Source organism: Ictidomys tridecemlineatus, chromosome 3, assembly GCF_052094955.1.
Source record: "Ictidomys tridecemlineatus isolate mIctTri1 chromosome 3, mIctTri1.hap1, whole genome shotgun sequence".
Classification (NCBI taxonomy): domain Eukaryota; kingdom Metazoa; phylum Chordata; class Mammalia; order Rodentia; family Sciuridae; genus Ictidomys; species Ictidomys tridecemlineatus.
The window spans coordinates 111,788,420-111,810,035 of NC_135479.1; the positions used below are offsets into that span (position 1 = coordinate 111,788,420).

Here is a 21,616-nt window from a genome sequence, read left to right on the forward strand (position 1 = left end):
AGTTTGCAAAAGACATTAGTTTTTCTAAATGTAAAATTAAAACACAATTTAATACAAAGATGTTCTTGTCAATGAAATAGATATGTTCTGAATTTCTATTTTTAGAATCAATTTTAATTGGTCTCTTTCAAGGTATTCAGTCATTTTTTCAAAGTTGCTGATTTTATTGTCATAACAATTTTATAATATTCTTTTAAGCTATTTAAAAATATTTGTACCATTATTACTAATATTCCTTTTTCATTAAACACTGAAAATTTGTATGTTGTTTTTATTTTTTTTAGTGATTTATTGCTTCTAATATGATGAAACACCACATTTGACAGCTAAGTTAGCAGTGGGACACAAATAAATTTTATTTTTAATTATTTTTTTAGAATAGAACATATACATTCCCATATAAATATCAGATGCCTTCTAGAATCAGCCAGTTTTTGTAAACAATGCATTTGTGCAGATTTTCATACTTTGATTCAAAAGTTTGAGAAAAATTAGGTAAAGGCAAATTTAGTATCCAACCCAGGGATGGGAGTGGGTGGGGGTGAGTTCAGTTTGGCTTCCATAAACATATAATACCATTCCTCTTTTTAAAACAATAGCAACAAACAAAAAGCCTAGCAGTACATTAAGGAAAAAAAAATGTTTAAAAATGTTGCAGTACTCTTTTATTCCCTCCCATCAAAAACCAGCAAAAATAAAGTGCAGCACCCATAAAAGTGTCAAAACAAAAAATACTCAAATTCTTCCTCTCATAACATAACAAAATAGCACTTAGCCTCAGCAGTCTTAACCAAATTATACAGTGTTCATCATTTGGGGTTCATCATCTTCTTTATGTACCACTGAGTTTAAACTGCAAAGAGCTACATTGATAAAGTACTGGAGAAAATTTGGATTCTGTGATCAGGATTCTAACAAACCTATAGATCCAACATCAGAATGGGGAACATAATTCTGAACTGACCTAGGTTGAAAACTTTCTGATTAAGAATAAAGTCTTACTCTTGACTGGAAAGCTTCAAGTTCATTTTTGAATACTTCAAAATAATCTTCTTCCTCTGCTTTGGCTCTCTGGAAAAATAACAAAAACACCTCCTTGAATCCACATTACAGTTTTTGGGCATTTCAATAATAAATTGCATTACAACAGCTTGATGTGTTATTTGTTCCATTAACGCCCCTTTCTGCTCAGCTTCGAGGTGAAAACACCATAAAATAAGATATTTAGCAATTTCTTTACATACAAGGTACAGAGAAAAACCTCTATTATCCCATCAACTCAACATAACAAAATATCTGATTTTTTGTTAATATTTCTGCATAAATGATTTTATCTTCCTCTTCTATTTATTTTATCTTGATTAATAAAAGTGTTATTAAAAACATACTTGCTGGGGCTGGGGTTGTGGCTCGGTGGTAGAGTGCATGCCTAGCACACGTGAGGCACTGGGTTCGATCCTCAGCACCACATAGAAGTAAAATAAAAATATTGTGTCCACCTACAACTAAAAAATAAATATTAAAAAAAAGAAAGAAAGAAAAAAAAACATACTTGCTAATGGCATCCATGTTCCACAGACACAGCCTTTCTCTGTGTATTAAAGCATCCTCTGTCTGTCACCATTCTGCTCCTTGCCTCAATTCTGATACTGCTCTCTGTGCTTTGTCATGTTCCTGATCCAAGGACTCAAAAGTTTTATAGTGCAAAATACCAAGTTTTTGATGAGCTGATTCCATTTGCACAATACAGAGCTTTTCACAAACTCTGCTTTTGGCAAACCAACACAATCCCATGGCTACACAACTGGGCACCACAATCAGGCAGCGGTGGGCAGCAGGGAGAAAGAGGCGCCCAAGTCCCTCTCTTCCTCAGCTTCACCCTCCGCCCGAGGGAGGCCCCCAGGGAGGTTCCAGGGTTCCAGCAGGAGCCACCATTTTTCCGTGTCCTACTGGCCCCAGCTCTTCAACTGCCAATGCTTAACTGACTGGAACCTGCGCCGCTGATCCAGCTGCCCCAGCGTGCCAGGGCCATACCCAAAATGCCTCTCTGCTTTTGTCAACTGTGATAAGTATGTAAGTACGAATTTTATTATATTTCTTAAAGATTTAGCTTTTATCTTCATTTATTTTACCTACTTTTCCCTGTATTTCTGCTCTTATCTCTATTTTGTTGCAACTTTTAAATCAGTTTTCAATTTGTATTCCATATTCATTTACCTCCTGAATATAAAGAAAATTTAAAAACACCTAAAATTATGTTAATTTTAGAATGTGTTTACATTGCTTTTGTCCACATATGTACACTTCTCTCATTCTCTGTTTTTCTGTCTCTCACACACAAACCTTCTTAAATAAGGGTTAATTTTTTTTTCTTTTTCAGTGTTTTACTTCCCACAGATAATATAGATTTTTGTCTTTCTCTATTTCTACTTGATTTTTTTTTTCAAATGTAAGCTTTTAGACTGAAGGTGAAAATCTTTTAGCCAAAATAATGGTGTTCAAAACTAATATTTATTTAATATGAATATTTGTATTTACCCATGAGAAGTGTAATTCACTATTTCATTCTGTTGAACTGTCTATTATTCTTTAGTCAACAACACTGCTTCATAATAAACAGGTAATAATATAATTTTTATTATTTTAAACTGATATTACTCCAATGTACCAGTCAAGATTTTTATTAATTTATTTACTACTTTTGACCTTCCTGTGAATTTAATATTCATCTTCTCACCGTTCCAATCTCAAGATATACTGCTGAGAATTTTATTCTCAGAATTAGATACTGAATTTATAAAAATACATATAAAGTGTTTCTGAAATAGTATTAGTAAGACTACCTGTAAATCATTGTTTAAGTTTATTTTGGTGTTTTATATATTTCTGTGATAAATAAATGAGGAAATAATACATCTTAAATAATAACTCAAGAAAAAAAAATGGAAGAGGCAATGACTACAAAAAAAATGCTGCTTTGTGTGTCATGTATTTCTGTAGTTTTTGAAGATTTATACAGACACACAATACAAACATCCCAACTCCAGAGACTCAAGCCCAAAAAAATGATTAATATGCTTTTTCTTCATCCAGGATTCTTTTTCTCATAATGCATCTTAATAATGTCATAATCTTTCTTTTTTTTACTAGCAAATTTATTCTATTATCTATTTTAAAAAAGCAAATCTATAACCCAAATTAGGAAGAGTAGTTGAAATATAAACTGTGAAATATTTTACATTCACATTATTTTTTTAATCCCATTTTGCTTTTCTTCTCAGCTAAGATTACAGAAAGTAGAATGATTATATAAAATTCAGGGACTATCATAACACCTGAATATTTAAAACTGACTTTCAACAATCATTTAAATTGAGGGTACATTTGGAATATTTAATTTTGAATTAGATATGTTCATATAAAAGTTTAAACATCAATTTACCTGAGAAAAATATTGCTATTTTTGCCTCGAAAGTAGTTTTGGATCATTTGCTAAAAACTTGAATAAGCTTTAGTGAGAATTAGCTGTGCATTTTGCAACTGTCCTAAATAGAGAGTAAGTTAAAATTTATTTTACTGCATTTTAAGTGCTATGCAATCTGTATGACCACAAAATTTATTGTTCATACCTCATGTTTTCTGAGAACAAATTAATGTTAACCAGAAAGCATTCTGAGGCAATATAAATAAAATTTCAATTCTTCCAGGAAGACTAATGTTTTGAGTTTGCCATTGTTGTGAATTGAATGTTTTTAGCTATCAAAAATTCATGTATTTAACTCCTAACCCCCAATGTGGTGGTATTAGGCAGAAGGGTCTGTAGGAGGTGATTAGGTAATGAGAGTGTGGCCCACATGAACAGGATTGCTGTCCCTATAAGAGCAGGAAGAGCTTTCTTCCTCTCTGTTTGCTTTCAGTCATGGGAGGAAACAAACATCAACCATATGCACACCTGCAAAGAATCTTTCACCAGACTCAGCTCTGCTGGAGGCTGGGGCTTGGACTAACAGGCTCCATAATTATTAGAAATCTCTTTGTGTATCTAAGCTATATAGTCATGATTTTGATTTTGATTTGGCATCCTGTAGGCTTCTTGAATTTGGATTTTCAATTCATTCTTCATGTTTGGAAAGTTTTCTGATATTATTTCATTGAATAGAATGTTCATTCCTTTGGTTTGGTCCTCTATGCCTTTCTCTATCCCAATAACTCTTAAATCTTGTCTTTTTATGCTATCCCATATTTCTTGAATGTTCTGCTCGTGGTTTCTTACCATTTTCACTGTGGGTCTTTGTTCATTTCAAGATGATATATTTTATATTCATTCTCTGATGTCCTATCTTCTAAGTGGTCTACTCTGTTGGTGATGCTTTCATTTGAGTTTTTAATTTGGTTTATTATTTATTTCATTCCAAGGATTTCTGTTTGGTATTTTTTTAGAACCTCTATCTCCATGTTGAGGTGATCTTTTGCTTCTTGGATTTGTTTATGAAGCTCATTGTCAAAGTGATCTTTCACTGCCTGTATTTGTTCTCATATATCTTCTTTGAGATCCCAGAACAGTTTGACTGTGTATATCCTAAAATCTTTCTCTGTAATTTTTTCTGCTGTATCTGCCAATGCTTCTAATGATGGGTTGTCTTGATTTGTTTGTGGTGCTTTCTTCCCTTGTCTTTTCATGTTGCTCACAAGTCTTCCTTTCCAGCTCTGTGGATCTGGTGTGTCATTGTTTTAACCCTATAGATTTGTAGTGCTCTTGTAGGGTTCTAAGATCTCTCCTTTATGGAGAAGGATAATGTTAACAGATCCCAATATCAACAGTACATAACCTATGAACAAATTATTGTTATTAAGACATTTACAGTATTCTGGTATAGCAGTCAAAACTGACGAAGAAGATTTTTATCACCAAATAGCAAATTAATGATCCCTAATTTCTTTTTCTTCTTATATTTAATGATTAAAGATAAATTTTGTCACATGCCTATATTTATAGCAGAACAATTCACAATAGCCAGGTTAAGAAATGAGCTGAGGTATATGTCAACAGGTGAACATGATAAAGAAAATTTGATATTTATACACAATGAATTTTATTCAGCCACACAGTAGAGAAAAAATGTTTCACTTGCAGGTACATGGATGGAACTAGAGAACATCATGTTAAGCAAGATAAACTAAAATCAGAAAATCAAGTGTCCTTTTTTCTCTCATGTAGGGAAGCTAGAGAAAAAAAATTATAAAAAGAGAGGATCTCATGAAAATAGAAGGGAGACCACTATGGTAGAGGAAGGGGAATAGGAGGAGGAAACAGGGTAGAGAAAGGCGATGTATTAGAGAATTAAATTGCTTAAATTATGTGCATATATGGATATGCCACAATATAATCTACTATTCTATATAATTACTATGCACAAATAATTTTTTAAAAGATCAATATATTGTCTTGCTGTTAAATTTACTTCCCTTCCCTCTTTTTCTGACTTCCTCTTTGCTTTGTATCTTCTATAATTTCCTAAGTGAAATTATATTTATTAAATATGGATAGTGTTCTTTCTGATAGTTGTTTATTATTATGATGATGATGATTATTATATTTTTCCATTTAACCTCCCTCAGCCTTTAGCAATACCAGAACTTTATAAAATATTTAATATGTATTGAATGAGTATTTAAAGTTTTTATATTTAAAATCAGTGCCTCAAAATACAAATTGACTTTATTATCTTTATCTATTTTTGATTAATGTACATTATTTGCATATCAAAATAATTGAAGCACAGTTTAGTTAATTGCATCAATAAACTCCTAAGATACATCCAGGGAAAAGATGAAGGAGTAGGAATGTTGAGATTCACTTAATGTATGGTACGGTACAAAATTTACTAGTTTAAATGTTTTGCCTTTTATAATCATTTGAATTATTAATTTTCATGTGTTACATCTATATCTGATTAATTTACTCACATAAGTTTAAGATAGTAAATAACATCAACTACAAAGATTTAGAGTCAATTTGATAAGACTATAAATTTCAGTCATAAGAATATTTTGCTTCTTAATCACACTTAATTTTTTATACCACCATTCTAGCCTACATTTTCATGAGATTTATGGTTTGTTCCCCAAGATTAGAAACCATATGTTATAAAACAAGATATCTACCAAAGCAAGGAGTGAAAACTTTTTAGCCAAAAACCACTGCAATCCTGTGACATCTTTGGAGCATATGAGTGGCATGTTCATTCCAATTTTAAAGAGCACTTCTAACTGGAATTGAAATGTTGATGGAAATGAAGTAAGACAGGACCAGGAAATAAGAAAGCTGACTGGAGTTTTCTAGGAAAAATTGGGATGAGCCAAGTCAGAGTGATGACACTAGGGATACAAGGGGGGATATTTAATATTACAAGTGGTAACATTGACTGCATTTTCCCATTAACTATATGATGGGAATATAAGAATAACAGAAACTGGTCAATAGATCTCTGGCTTGGGAGTCTAACATCTGGATCCACTTGTAAAATAAGTACTGTATGAGGTGAATTCACTTTTGGAATATCTGGGTTTATTTTCCACCCTTGCCCATCATTAATTCATAATAATTTATTTTGGAAGCAGGTTCAGTCCTATAAATGGAGAAGAAAATAAAATATGTTGCCCTTTTATATGTGTTGCTTTCTTTTTAATAGCAGTGATAGAATGAATACCAATAAAGCAAAGAATAGATTGTGAATTATAGTAAATGCTACTTTAAAAGAAAAGATAAATCTTTTGAAAATTCAGTGCAGAAAAGTGGCTCTTTATGGTAAAATGTTGTGAACTTATTTTGTTAGTGGCCAGGTGGTAAAAGTGTGAGGTTAAAAAACAGAAGCAAATGTATTATGTGGGTACTTCTGTATCAATTGAAGGTAAAAAAATTACAGACATTTTATTGTTGAAATCCCAAAGCATAGTTGTATTAGTTATTATGGGCTGTGATAAAAATCACCATCTACTGGGTGATTTAAATGATAGAAATGTATTTTCCAACAATTCTGGGGGATGGAAGCCTGAGAAGTAGGTACTGGCAGGTTAGGTTTCTCCTAAGACCTTTCCTTGGCTTACAGATGGCTTCTTTGTCTCTGCGTCTTCACATGACTTTTCCTCTGTCTGCAGACACCTTAGATGTCTCTTCTAGTTTTTATAAGGTCACACATCCTATTGAATTAGAATCCCACCCTTATAACCTTATTAAAAAGAGCCTGATCTCCAAATACATTCACATTGGGGTTTCAGGATTTCAACAAATGAGTTTGGGGGGACTCCAATTCAGTGCATAATAACATTACCAGGAATTGAATAAATATTTGCAATACAGTTCTACTAGTAAGAACAGGAACATTTTTGAGGGGATTACAGTTCTGCTCAATTAGGATTCAAAGACAGTTTTTCCTGTATCAAGATCAATTGCAAAAGTTCAGCTGTTAATATTCATATGTGATGAGATTTTGTGTTTCATCTTTAAAAATATCTTTTCACAGAGATATGTTGTACATGTAATAATCAAAACACTAAATTATTACTGTTCAGTGAGATTTGTAAGGCAGGCAGGCAGGCACAGAGACAGAACAGAACATGGTGCTTCTCTCAAGCAATTTTCCTCCAGTCTTATTGCAAGCACCATTGAATTTGCATTGTTAGAACCATAAGCAGAATAATGAAAAGTGAATACATTATCAAATATAATTAAATTCTTACAAGTTAAATTGATGCCCTGACTCCAAATGTATCATAAGTATAAATTAAAGTAGGTAATATGCAATAAAATTGATTAGAGGTAGAATGTGAATTAATATAAAGATATATTTCTATTCAGATTCCAAATGTATCTCTATATATTGTTTCTGCTAAGCTATCATCCCAAAGAATATGCCTGATTAAATGAATTTTTAAAGGAACTTCATTTCTTTTTATACTATTCCCTTTCAATCTCATTCTTTAAAAAAATCTAACTTATTTTTATTCTTATTCCATTTTTTTAAAGTCTATATTTGTTTTACTTGTGTACAACCAGAAACATGAAAAATTGTGCTTTATATGTGTAATATGAATTGAATAGCATGCTGCTGTCATATATAACACATTAAAATAAATAAATAAATCCATATTAGATAAAAGTTTTTAGCCAGCAGTTATTTGGTTTTTGTAACTCCAGCAGACAGAAATTAAAAAATTATGTAAACTATCATCATAAGTACATTTGAGATTGAGATGATAAAGAAATGCAAGAAAATAATGTAGCTAAATAGTCCATGAACTAATAATTTATCCTTGAGATATATAAAATGAAAATACATGAAGAAAGTAAAGCATAGAAAACTTGCTAACTTAGGAAACATACACAACACAGTTATTTTTTTTTTGCTTTTAATCAACACACATGCATTATACTCTTAAAGTTTTAATGATTAATAACTCAAAACATGTCCAAATAACAGTAAAAATAAATGTAACTCAAGGATTCAAAATCAGCATACTACAGTGATACAACAACTTCATTGCTTATAGCATCTCAATTCACAACAGCCAAGCTATGGAATCAACCTAGGTGCCTTTCAAAAAATGAATGGATGAATAAAATGTGATACACACACACACACACACACACACACACAAACACACATACTATAAAGATAAGTAAAATTATGGCACTTGCCAGTAAAATGTTGAACTGGAGAGCATCATGCTCAGAAAAATAAGCCAGCCCACAAAAACCAAAGGTCAAGTATTCTCTTAATATTTAGGTGCTAACCCATAACACGGGAGGTCAGGGAGGGGAAGTATAGAAGTTCACTGTATTAGACAAACGGGAATGAAGGGAAGAGAGGAGGGGGGACTTGGATAGGAAAGAGAGTAGAATGAATTGAACTTAACTTTCCTGTGTTTATATATGAATACATGACTAGTGTAACTCCACATCATGTTCAATGACAAGATTGGGATCAAAATTGTAATTGATTGCAGATCATGTATGTATATAATGTGTCAAACCACACTCTAATGTCATGTGTATCTAAAGACAACAAATAAAAAAGGCCATGATTTAACAAAATGTTTTTCTTTTACTAAATATTAAAGTGCCTATTAAACACATGTATGGCTAGGACTGTCTTTATGACAAGATATTTTCTTGAAGATGTTTACACTAACTTCTTGAGGATAGGAGATATTAAATGAATCAACAATTACAATAGTGTGATATAAGAAAAGAGGAATCAATAGGAGTAGGGCAAGGACGGGGGTCTCAGACATGATTGGAATAATGATATCAAAAATAGAGAATTTTTCTCATAGTGAAGGTGGAATAAGCTAAATCTTAAAATACAAGTAAGAATTATGCAGATAGAAAAAGAGAAGGTAAGATGTTCCTAGCAAAGTAAACTGCATGTGAGAGTCTACTAAGGAGAGATAGAACATGCTAATTGTTGTTTTTCAACCATTATTACACTTAGTAACTTTAAAACCATGAAGTAGATGAGCTTCCAGAGAGTAAACTAAGAACAACTGATTAGAATAACATTGTGGCAACTGGGAAATAAACACTGGCTGGAAAAATCATCTGGAAACATGATGAGAGTAATATTGTGTCATATTTGCTTGACCACATGGCAATATTTCTGAGTTGTAATGCCAGAGCCATGCAAAACTTTGACAAATAGTATAAATTGTGGCCCTTTAAAACCAGTTTATATGATTTATACAAGCCCTTCATGCACCCAAATGAGTGGCCTCTATTTACACCTTCTCCCTGTTAGTTCAACTGCATTCACTTATGTCTTACCCCGCTTCACCAAACTACTTTATAAGGGGAAAATTATAATTTCCATGTGTGTGTATACTATATACTTAGTTAATATCAAATCCTAGTCTCATCTATGTGATATTTTGTATTCATTAAGGAGATAAGAAATGGCTGTGTGTTTATCTCTCATCTGTCAATGTTAGATTCCAGCATTCCCAAGCACCATTATTTATAACATTGTTTGGAGAAATAAATGGTGAATTGTCTTTAAATATATTTTACAGGTGATTATTTGTGTGCAACAGAAGTGAGAGTGACTAACCACAAAGATGGCTCTGATTTCTTAGTTCTCTTGCATTTTGAGAACATATATATATTCTCATTAAGAAATGAATTATGTTTCTCTATTCACACTGTGGAGAGCCTGTGTGCCTTAAATTAATAAGAACAACAACAAAAAAAAAACTGCACAGAGATGAGTAGTAAATTTATTCTGAACTTAGACCATAAGAGAAATTGTTAACTTCTGCTCAGGAGAAGCAAACTTCTGCTAGAGACAGAGCATCCTTCTTTAGAAAGTCTGATTTGTCATAGGTGAAGCCATAGACACAATCCAACACCAACCTTCCTGCCAGGTCACTTCAGAAACGTGACCCAGCATGAAGTTTGACAGTGTTTCAGAAGCAATACTTAGCACATGGTGCAAAATATATACATACATACATATATATATATATATATATATATATATATATATATATATATAAATGTGAAGAGTCATGCTTCAATGTAGTTTTTACCTTAGCTTTCTTCATCTTTGCTGAGGTGAACTTGCCAAACTTTCTATTAAACTTGAGTGTACATAATTGCAAAGTGGAAAGTAGGTTTAATTAAACTTTAGAGTAAGTACAATTAAATATTTGCTGAAAGATGGAATGGTTCTAAGTTTAGTATTATCAGTGTTAGAAATACCTATATTTCTTTCTATTTTCTGTTAAGATGTAATAATCTTTCCCAGTTTCAAAAAAATTCACATAAAATTAGAAACACGTTAAACTGCAGAGGTAGTATGTGTCTCTGACTTTGTATCTGGTTTGGATAGAACACACATATCAAGAGTGTATAAAAAAGTTTGTTACTCAAATCATGAGGCTTTCTGGGAAGAGAAAGACAGCTAAAAAAAAAACATGTCTAGAAATAGATTGAGAGAGCAAGGAAAGTTGTGATTTTTACTTTTTTTTTCTTGGTTAGTGGTGCTGGGTAAAAGTTTTCATGTGTCATTTGAACTTCCCATTGGGTCTAAAGGAAGGATCATTCAGGTTCACTGTATTCAGCTGTGCAGATGTAGAGCAGAAGAGCAATAGTGAGATGTCAGATGTGGAAGTTGTAAGCAAATGTAAAAATGATGTGAATCTGTATTACAATTTGACACTGAAGTTTTTAAGTGAAGACTAAAACATGTCATGTTTTATTTAATTGAATTTAAACATTTTCAAGTAAATTGTTAGGTGTTTGATGAGGCCTGTAGCCTGATGTCAACATGTAGGCAAGAGTTCCCTGAGTGCCTTCCTAAGAGCCTAGCACCCTGTATTCTAAGAATTAAAATAAGTGCCTAAATAAGTACCTATGATATTGGAACTCTGCACCTATTATAACAAGGCCTCATCAGGACACTTCTGTCCTTTTCAGAATTCCAAGTATTATTGATAATGAGTTGGGCATGTACTTCTTCCCTGAAATGGTTTCTGTGAGGCAAGAGATACCTAGAAGTTTTATTTTGTTTTGTTTTTAATTCCAAACAGGGCAACCTTGGTAAGAAGCACATGGTTTTTGCAATTGGCTGATGGAATACACAGTAAAAGGGAGAGGTAAAATTTAAAAACAGCAGTGAACATTAGCCAATCACATGCTGTCAGCTAGTCCAGCTATTTCCATTTAAGCAAGCATTAAGCTACAAGCAGTTGAGCCCTTTCTGACCACACCTCACTTATTTCCTGTCTATAAATACTCTGCCCACCTGGAAAATGAAGCTTTCTAAACCTCTTGTGATTTAGTGTGCTGCTTGACTCATGAACCATTCTTTGCTTGATTAAACTGCTTAATTTTTCAATTTTTTTTTAAAAAGATCATATGCAGGAAAACTATAGTCAGAAGAGGCACTTATTATAAGATAAGCTTAATTTTTGAACAGATATGTATGGTTAACCTGATTTAAACATTAAACAGTATACCCATGTACTAAAACCCCTCATTACCCTATTAATATATGTATAATTATTATGTTTTTGTGTACCAGTTTAAAGTAAATTCAATTCAATGAAAACATATGAAGAAACAATAACAAAATTAATGCATGTCTAATTCTTTCTACTTGAAATAATGGCTATTAGGTGTATGTGACAAAATTAATGCATGTCTAATTCTTTCTACTTGAAATAATGGCTATTAGGTGTATGTGACAAAAGGCTAAAAGTACCCATAAAGGACAGATGGGACAAAAAGTATACTGATAATTGTCGGAATCAATGACATAACACACAGCCATAAAATATGGGAGAGAATTTATACAGAAAGTAGGAATCATTGAAATGAAAACTGCTTTCCACAGATTTGTTGAAAATTCATTACTCATAATTGTTTTATACCATGATTAAACATATTTGTTTCTCACAGAAATGAAATACAAGCTCACCAAGAAGTTAACAGCCCTAACTTATTTTCTTTCAAAAATTTATAATATAGAGAGATTACATAAACTAATATAATACATAAGAGATTGAATAAGAATTTTACAAAGGTTACATTTTTACTTCTCAAACAACAAGATTATTACAAGGTTGATTTTATAATTGAGGAAAATTTTATATACAGTTGAATGTCCAGATCATAAGTGTAAAACATATAAACCAAAGTATAGAATATTTAATATATCTATAAATACAGATAGTAACCTTTGGTGACCTGCAGGGCCTTTAGTTCAGAAGCTGGGGATCTGGGATGGAGTAAAGACAAACAGACATACATAGACAGAAAAGCTCCCATCTGGTGGTTCTTCATCCCCTGATAAAGGATGACCTAAACCAGAGGTACCTCAGCGCATTGTTTATATAGGTTTTAACATCAAAAGGATATTTTTGTGAGAAAGTTTCTTCAAAGCAAAGAGGACCAAGGTCCTGGGGTCCAGAATCAGAAAATGGCAACATCAAAAGGTATCATCAGATAATCGTTCAGGTGCCTGAGGATAAGAACTGCTCACAGTGTCCACCTTGTCATTAACCAGGCTGGAAGTCCTCTACTTGACACAGCCTAAGGCCACATAATATTCATACTTTCAGTTTCTTTAGAAGTGCAGAATTTCCTATTGTTCTATTTATATGCTAATAATTTTCTGTGGTCATATAATTTCAAGAAGACTGCAAAAAATCATAGGGCTCATTCAATAAGTTAGGTGAGGTAATAACTCTCTACCATGGGGTAGAATAGGGAGAAATCAAGTGGCATTTTTTTTTTTTTTTGGACTGGAGACTGAACCCAGGGGCACTTACCATAGAGGTGCATCTAAGATCCTTTATTTTTTATTGTGAGACAGGGTCTCACTCAGATGCAGAGGCTGATCTTGAAGTTGACTTCCTCCTGCCTCATCCTCCCAAGCCACTGGGATTTCAGTGTGCACCATCAAACTTGCCAAATAATAACTTTTTACTGCATCACATTAAAGTCAAATTGTTATTTTTTTTAACATTTATTCTTTAGTTGTAGGTGGACACCATACTTTTATTGCCCCGCAAATTGTTATTCAAGGATGATTCCTCTTCCATGACGCTCTTTCCTCCCACTGTACATAGTCCTTTTAAAAATCAATTAAATTTAACATACTTCAGCATGTAAGTATTTTATGTGCACATATACATATAGATATATTGAATTATATTGACAAATTAAAATATCAAAAGCTTTAAAACTTAGCATTTAAAACATAATCTTATCACCCTGAATGTGATGTCACAAACTAATCCCAGTGACCAGGAGGCTGAGGCAAGAAGATGGCAAGATCAAGGCTAGCCTCATAAACTGAGTGAAACCCTGCCTCAAAATAAAAATTAAAAAGTGTTGAGGGTATAATTCAGTGCTACAGCATCTCTGGGTTCCATTTACAGTATCTATCTATCTATCTATCTATCTATCTATCTATCTATCTGTTTGTAGTATATATTTATTTAAAAATCTATATTTTAAAATATATATGTATATATTTTTCTTAATAATAATTATTGATAACATAAGACATAACAATTGTCACTACATTGAATTTAATTTCTTGATTTGAGAATCATGCAGAAACTATATTCTCTTATTTATAGAAACAGGAGAATATATCAATAATTATTTGTTGATCAGGGAATAATTTTAATCTATTTGTCTCCCTATGTTGTCTAGATTGGCTCTGGGTTCAAGTGATTTTTCCACCAGCTCCTTGAGAAGCTGGAACTACAGGCACATGACACTGTGCCCATCTTATAAGGAATCTTTTACTTTCTTCTTTTGTTTTTACCCCCCTGTACTATTAAACCCAGGTGCTTGTACATGCTAGGGAGTAACTGCAGCTGAGTTATGCTGAAACTTCTCTTGACAATCAGGATCAGATCCTGTCCCCTGATATTGAAAAGTAAACACCTGAGAAATGCTGAAGCAACAACAAAAAATTTTATTTGAAGAATAGTAACAGAGAGAGAGAGAGAGAGAGAGAGAGAGAGAGAGAGAGAGAGAGAGAGAGAGAGAGAGAGAGAGAGAGAGAGAGAGGAGAATCCAACAGAGATGAGGGGTTCCAGAGCTGGTGTTTGAGGGAGTGGGGGCGTGTTCTGTCCCTTTTGTAGATTTCTGCTTTCCTTGCTTCTCATGCTCTCCTGCTCCCATCCTGTCTATGTGGCCAAAAGGTGGGAAGGGAACTGTCCAGGGAGTACCTCGCCCTATATTTTGTATCTCCCAGAAAGGTGAAAAGGGAGCCACACAGTGGGGCTGCTATTTAGCAACTCTTTGCTGGAAAGAAAAATTCTTTGGAGGCAGGTAATCTTGTTACAAGGTGAGAGGAGGGGGAAGTTCTCTGGAGTAATAGCAATGTATTTCCTTTTGAATCAGCCCCCTTTTGCCTGGGACCCAATCATTATTTCTCTACCCTGAGGATCCTTTTGTCCAGGTCTCAGTCTCCCCTCTGATTAAGGGAACACTTAGTGCTGTAAGGGGAAATGGACAATGACTCTACTAGTGTTTTAGGGCTGAGAGGGGGCAATGTGAGGCAAGAAGTTTGGGGTTCCTTTTTAGGAATATTTGGGTCAGTGGAGGGGTCCATGGGAAAGGTCTGGTTTAGAAATAACAGGTTGTAAAGTCATATGAGAGGTGAGTGTTTCATGAGAGAAACAAAAAGACATGAATACTAGAATGAGATTAATAAAAAATAAATGTCATGCAACAGAACATGCCAATGAATATTATAATGATGATAGAAATCACCGGGAGATGTAAGAACTAAGAAGTTGTTCCCATTATAAGCCAGTAAGGACATGATCTCTATTTAGGAATATAAATCTTTAAGGATATTAATTACAATATTAGAGTAATTAGGAAAGTAACACAATAGTTTTTATAATGTCACAGATGCCCCGTAAGATGTAGTTAAGCTATCTAATATCATCTGATTTTTGTAAAACACCTTTCTATAGGCATAACTTCTCTACTTATTAGAGATCCTCTTATTGCTGTTACTTAGTGCTAGATAATCATATTAGGAAGCAGATCAAGTCTGTATGTAAGAGGTTTGGAAAATTTGAAGGTCTTAAATTGACTAAAGAAGTTTCTGATTGTGACAGTGTCTTTTGATAGTTATCAGGCACTCTAAGAATCCTCTTTTTTTTTGCGGCCAGTCTTTCTTACTCTTGGTGGGGCTAACACAAGTGTATGTCTTAAGTTCCATTAAAAGAACAATTTTCTTTCCATTTAAATGCCCATGCATGGCCGTGCTTTGGTTATATCTTACTTTGCTAGGTGTTTTACTTTAGGTGTTTAAGATCAAGCTGGTCAAATTGCCCTTCTTACTATCATTTAGAGTTAGTTGATTTTCTTCAGGCAGTTACTCTGGAGAACTCGTGAGCAGGCTCTTAGCTCCTTTAGTGCATCTCTCAGGATAGGTCAAAATCTTGTTGACCCTTGGAAGAATCAGGGACACTTCCTTCTCCAATGACTTCCCATTTTGCAGCTTCCTGTTCTCCAGGATATCATTGGTCTCCCTGATCAGGAGGCCATGTGGTACAGAGTCACAAGGCCCTTAGAGATTTTCCCTTTTTCCCTGCATCCAAGCTGATTCAGGAGGAAAGAGCCAAATGTTGTCTATATTAAAGACCTAACTTTAGTCAACAAATTTTGGTCTTAAATATTCAGCAATCCAATTTTAGCAGTCTTAAGGTAAGAGTACTGGATTTTACACTTAATGTTTAACTTTGTAGTTATCTTACCTCTTGGATTTAACTGGGTCATATTGGTACTGGAAGTCAGTCTTACACTTTGTCTGTCCAATTGATAATGACTTATTATCTCACATTAACTCAGGTTGTTATATTGAATGTTGTACTTTTGTAAAGCATTAAAAGACAATAGTTATAAAGTTTACAAGAAAATATAAGATGAAACTAATAAGAGTAAAAAAATATTCAGTTTGCATAATGACTATAAAAAAGGAAACATAATTTTTATAATCTCAAAATTTTACTTCAAATTTTAATTTCAAGAATATAAGTTTGATAAAATGCTCTTCTAAGCTTTATATTTAAAAAATGTGTATATTTAAAAGATATGAATATATCTAGTATACAAAGAATCTAGTGTCAGCAACACAGTCACACTGATGTTCTTAAGTTAACCTGGTTCAGCGTTGAAAGAAAAATTAAGAATCTGTAATGTAGTGTAATACTGTGAAATCAAGTTGTTGTTTAGTCAGAGTTGTACAAACACTAATTCCTTTATGATTAGTTTTTCTAAATAATAAAATTTACTAAACACATGAAGTTATTTTGATAAGAGCAAATTATGAAATCTGTGTTACTTCAACACATAGAAGATTAACCTTTGATTTATATCAGTACATTAATATTCAACCTTAGGAAAAAACCTTAAATAACTTTAACTGATAGTTCCTAATTATATATAACCAATTTAGTTACACACAAACTTTTTGAAATTTATCCTCCACAAACCTTCTTCAACTTACTTAAACATTCTACAACTTTTACTTTACCACAAAAGAAAGTTACTTATCCAGAAACTTGTCTTTTTCCTTCTACTTTTCATACTAAAACATATTTACATACCTAGAACCATCTTATATCTCTTTCCTAGTTAATAACTCCTGAAACAAGTTTTATGAAATTACTGAATTTAGACAAATTACTACACTTCAAATAGATGAAATACTTTTATGTTTTTATGGTACATTTCTTGAAACCCAAGTAAAACATTTTGTAGTCTTTATACATAAAATTATACCCGATAAAGTCTTAACTCTTAGTAACCTTGTTTTTAGTAAAAACTCAGAAACAAAGCAATTGTAAGCCATTTCTTATTTACCCACTTATGAAAACACACATGTTTAAACATATTTCCTTATGGAATTTTAAAAGCCAAGAAGATTTTATTTTATACTTAGCAGTTGATATTTTAGCCCTTTAACTTTGCACATTAATCAGATGTTTTCTCTTATACATTTATAATTAATCCCATTGATACTAAATCTAATTTACTCATTTTTAACTGTAAAAACCAAGATATCAGACAACTGTAGTTAATAGCATCAACCATATATATATTCTATTGAATAAAAATCCCAGAAGCAATGGATATTACATTCTAGACATTTTATTGAAACCAACACTCTGTTAGTTATCTGATAGCCTAGAAAACTTGTGAGTTAGTAAATTTAAAGGCATCTTTATTTTTTTTTTGCTTTATATAATTTAAATTAAACTTTCTAAAATGTCACAAGAACTAAAAGGTACTTGGATCCATTTCTTTAAATTTTGATTGATGAGCACTCATTTCTCTATATGCCAATTTTGATACCATGTACATGATATATGGACACACATGCACTTGTGGACACAACAGTATCATATACAGGTGTGCACACACTCATAAAATATACAAGAAACAGAGATGTTTTAGCTCTTTGTAGGTAGATTTCACAGGTAGGAGGCAATGCTACAGATGTTTACTAAGATTCTATTAGATTGAATCTGTTAGTAAAATACAGACTTTTACATTATGACTTAAATTTAGGGCAGGCCTGTAGCTTTGGAAATGCTAGGTATACAGACTGACAGATTTGTTGGGCACTAAAAATCAAGGGATCAGGTCCCACTTATCCTCAATGGCTATCAAATTTATTCTCAGCATCACAATGTCCATGCCCTTCTCAGGATTTTGCAAAGGAGGTTTTCCAATGTCTTTGAAAGCCAAACTTCAAAAAGTTGACTTTGAACAAACCAGAGTGTAAAAACCTTTATGGTTGGATAAAATATGACTGTGCATAAATATATATTAATTTAAGCCCACAGGATCTTAACTGTTGAGAGCAAAGCTCCCATATGAGTATGAGAACACAGAACTTAGATACCTATGCCAGAAAAATATCTACTTTTTTTCCCCCTTTGGAAACATCTCCTTCTATGAGCTTTTGATGGCCAGCCAACCTGGCTCTTACTATGTTGTAGTAGGATCAAATGTAAATTTATGATAAAACCATAAGCTCAAAAAAAAAAATTTATGATAAAACCGCAGAGAGAAAACAGAAATTCAAAAAAAAAAAGATGGGGCTATAATTAATCTAATAAAGGAGCATGAAGAATATCTTTATCAGATCAGAGTGTAGTTTTTGTTCAGATTAAAGTCAGTCCAGATTTCTAAGGAGTGCAAGAGTCCTGAAATCCTAAGTTAAAGATTATCAAGGTAAAGAAGGTTTATATACATGAGATCATTTCATTTTTTTTTCTTCCTGTGCTGTAGTGTTTAGGTAGGTACTTGTTAAGAAAGCAGGGCAGTATAATTTAAGAGCATATAAGATAGTCAATAATTTATGCCCTACAGAGGTTTGAATTTAAAAGTGACCTCCTTTATTTACTTTGGTCTCAAACCAGTCCTCTGCAAGCCTTGTAAGTCATGCGCATTCTGTAAGTGTTGGAGCAATAGATGTAAGAAGTTACGAAGAAAGAAGTAAGAAGTAAGATGCAAGAAGTTAAGAAGTAAGGGAAGCTACTATTCTAAACTTGAAAGGCAAAACCCCATATAGAGGACATTTTAACCATTTTTTTGTTTGTTTTTTTGTCAAATCAGTCTCTTAATGTGTGGCCATATAGTTTGTTTCCTGCAGAGATGAGTTTTCATTCCCCAGTTGGTAATCAGGCCAGGTTGGATGCAGAAAGTTATGAGACAATGCCTTTTTCCAACTGTCACTGGGTCTTGTCCTAGGCCTGGCAACAGAAGAAAATAAAGCACTTTTTGAGCATCTATCTCCCAAAGGCAATTTGTACCTTTTATTTTGGAAGACAAAGCTTCTCTCTGAGAAACATGAAAATTCCACTATTTTTCAGTGTGGAGACTAGTGATGAACCTGGCATAACAGTTGAGAGCAAAGCTCCCATCTGAGTATGAGAACATAGAATTTAGGTGCCTATGCCAGAAAGAAATCCACTTTTTTTTTTCCTTTGGAGACATTTCCTTCTGTGAGCTTTTGATGGACAGCCAACCTGGCTCTTACTACATTGTTCTGCCAAATCTATTGCTGGCAACATTGGCAGAATGAACAAGGGTCTTTGTTGTGCCTTATACCAAAGACCCTGGAGAGTTCAGGATTAGAGGAATGACTGACCACTCCTGTTACTTTATACTTCCAAATGTGATAACCCTCAGGGAAAAAAATTACCTACATGGGTCATTCTCTATTTGGTGGGCCAAAGAAATGTCTGGAGGGTAAAGAGGACATCTATTGGTTGTTAGACATTTAATATCCTTTTCTTGGAGGAGTTTATGGAAGGGGTGAATTGAAAATGCCTCACTTGTTCAGCCAGAGAAACTCATGGGAGCACAGAAACACCAGTGGGGAGAATTCATACAGGGGCTACAAAGGCTTAGATTGTAAACAAAGGGAACCCAGGTAGCTCTTTATGAACCATTCCATGTAAAATATCTTTCTCTCAATGGCTAGGGTCTGATCAGTGAAGAGGGGGGAATGCACAGGAGGAATGAGGTTCCATGAGAGGCATATTATTCCCTTTCAAGTGCATAATTCTGAAAGACTGATACTAGGCCCCACCTCTTAAATTTTTTACCTCAACACTGACACACTGAGGACCAATTCTCCATCCTATGAATCTTGAAGGACAAACCGAATCACAACTCACAAGCTCCAACAAAGCCAACATGGTAACAGCAGGATGTCTCAGTCTACAACATGTGTATATGTGGGGATGGAGGGAGGTTGTGCTCAGAAGTCCATGAAAGCAGCCAGAGTCCCCATCCAGGAGCCTCTGTAATATGACTACTTGATAATTCTTTCCTTCCCTACTATTGTCATGGCACTCTGGGTGGCAACACAGAAGAGGTCACTCGTGGCTTCATTTTGCTGAGAAGAGGCCTTGGCCATGGCGTTCTCTAATGACTTGAAGCCCTCCACCCAGTGTCTGGTTGGATGTGCTTGGTTTATCCCAAGTCTCTTTGCCACATTGAATGTGGTGTTGCTGCTGAATATCAGTGGTGTGTTTTTTGCTTTTCCAGGAGTCTTCATGCAAGCTGTCATATTTCTTACAAAGAGAGAGAAGGGAAAACATACAGTGATAATACAGATTCAGGGAAGTGGAGAGAGGGTCAGGAGTGGGAAGAGGATATATAGTTAGAAGCACAGAGGTCTTAGGTGCCTGGTGCATTTAGGGAACTGTGGGAGGCTGGTAATGCTGGTGACATATGGGAAGTCTTCATGGTCTGTCTGTAGCCTGGATATTTAGATCTGTCCTTAAGGTCTCTGAGTCTGACCTCAGGTGATCCAGGCCTCATGGGGGGCTCTGGGTTGCCCCAGACTAGTACTGAGTTTGGCTCTGGTTTCAGATGCAGGTGGCTTGACCTGAACTAGGAGTGCGGCTTTGTCCTGATTACTGGCCTGGTGTTTCTGGTCATTTTCGGCAGCCTCGTATCACTGAACTTCTCTGAACTGGGCATTTTGCATCAAGGTAAGGACTCGGACCCCTGGGAGAAGGAGGTGACACCCTAAGGGCTTACCCCACCTATGGATTAGGAACCCTTCTCTTCATGTCATCAATACTTGGACCCTGGAACTTCATTTCCCAAGCCACTGAGGTGTGAAAAAAACAGAATCCTGGAGATTTTCCAGTTGCTTTAGAAGGGAGAACCGGGAAGATTGACAAGAGCGTCCACCAGGCTCTTCCGAATCACATGGTTCCCTCTTCCTCCTTCCCATTTCACATAGGACTTCAAGCACTGATAACTATTCCAAAGGATGGAGCTCTATAGCAAGCTCTTGTGGCTGGGAACCCCCCTCTCTTTGACTGCCAGCCCATTGGAGTGGTCAGCCTGCTCAACAGGGATGAAGATTCCCTTGCCCACCTTTTCCCCACTATGTTTTTGGTCAATGATTCTATGGGTAAACATGATGGAAAGGCCTCCTGCCACTGCCCAAACCTCTTCCCATGCCAGGCTTCTTCAAGCTGGACCCTGAGGCAGCATCCTTATGTGACCTGGATATATTGAAGGATCTTTTAAATGCCCTGGTGCCCACAT

General features: G+C 34.3%; 1 pseudogene; it reads right to left on the bottom strand.

Annotated features, from left to right (window-relative positions):
- Positions 1-677: 677 nt before the first annotated feature.
- Positions 678-20,621, bottom strand: LOC101974778 (hsp90 co-chaperone Cdc37-like 1; annotated as a pseudogene).
- Positions 20,622-21,616: the final 995 nt, after the last annotated feature.